Source organism: Dioscorea cayenensis, chromosome 3 (genome assembly GCF_009730915.1).
Source record: "Dioscorea cayenensis subsp. rotundata cultivar TDr96_F1 chromosome 3, TDr96_F1_v2_PseudoChromosome.rev07_lg8_w22 25.fasta, whole genome shotgun sequence".
Taxonomy (NCBI): domain Eukaryota; kingdom Viridiplantae; phylum Streptophyta; class Magnoliopsida; order Dioscoreales; family Dioscoreaceae; genus Dioscorea; species Dioscorea cayenensis.
Window position 1 is genome coordinate 7,673,544 of NC_052473.1, and position 1,055 is coordinate 7,674,598.

At 42.2% G+C, this 1,055-nt stretch overlaps 1 non-coding gene across 1 annotated transcript; it reads right to left on the bottom strand.

Annotated features, from left to right (window-relative positions):
- Positions 1-304: 304 nt before the first annotated feature.
- On the bottom strand, positions 305-411 carry LOC120257794. The gene has a single exon (XR_005535878.1). It is a non-coding gene; the product is annotated as a small nucleolar RNA R71 (small nucleolar RNA).
- Between the last annotated feature and the right edge of the window lie 644 nt (positions 412-1,055).

Genomic DNA, 1,055 nt, shown 5'->3' on the forward strand with positions numbered 1-1,055 from the left:
AGTATTGTGCGACCCGCAATTACAGCTCAGAATTTTGAGCTAAAGCCGGCATTCATCCACTTATTGCAGCAATCCGCATAGTTCAATGGTTTGGCCGATGAGGATCCAAATAGTCACATAGAGAACTTTCTCGAGGTGTGTGATATGCTCTAGATAAACTGGGTCACGGATGATGCCATCAAGTTGAGAGCCTTCCTATTTTCCCTAAATGGGAGAGCAAAGCAGTGGCTACACCTCGATTACTACATGGGAGGAGATGGTAGAAGCTTTTCAAGCCCGTTATTTCGCTCCTGGAAAATCTACAAAGCTTAGGAATGAGATCTCATCCTTTGTACAGTCAGAATTGGAGTCTCTATTCGAGACATGGGAAAGGTTCAAGGAGCTCCTGAGAAAGTGCCCACAACACGGATTCACGGAGTAGATGATTATTCAGACTTTTTACAACAGGTTGAATCCGAGCACAAGAAAACTCTTGGATGCGGTAGCAGGAGGTACCTTAGTTAGCAAGACCCCCGATAAGGCCCGTCAACTTATTGAAGAAATATGTTTAAACAGCCACCAATGGAATGCTAGGGAAAAGAAAAAGGTACCTTGCTTACTCCCTGTGGATTCGACCCCGCTCACCCGTGATTATTACTTCGACAAACCCGTGCACTTGCGGGATATAAGCAAGGGGATCTTGTCATGTTTTTGGCGTCGTTGCCAGGGATTTAGGCGTTTAGAGATACTTTACACTTTGTTTCTTAGCTATTTCACCACACATTCTATTTCATATCTTCTTATTCCATCATTGCTCTAATCTTTCCATATTTCTTTTTGTTGCAGAAAATGATTAACATGTTTGAATCATTTGACACTATCATGAGAATGGTTGAACATGTAGAGCAGAAAGTTCAAACAGTAGCATGGAATGATACATCGTGTTATTCCTATCATGGACAATGTACAACTCAACAATCCTTGGAAGAGTCGGTTGAAGAGTATATCGCTAGGATTCAAGGGCAAAGCTGTGAGTTAGATAGTGTGATAAAGCAGTTTGAGGAATCCATGTCAGT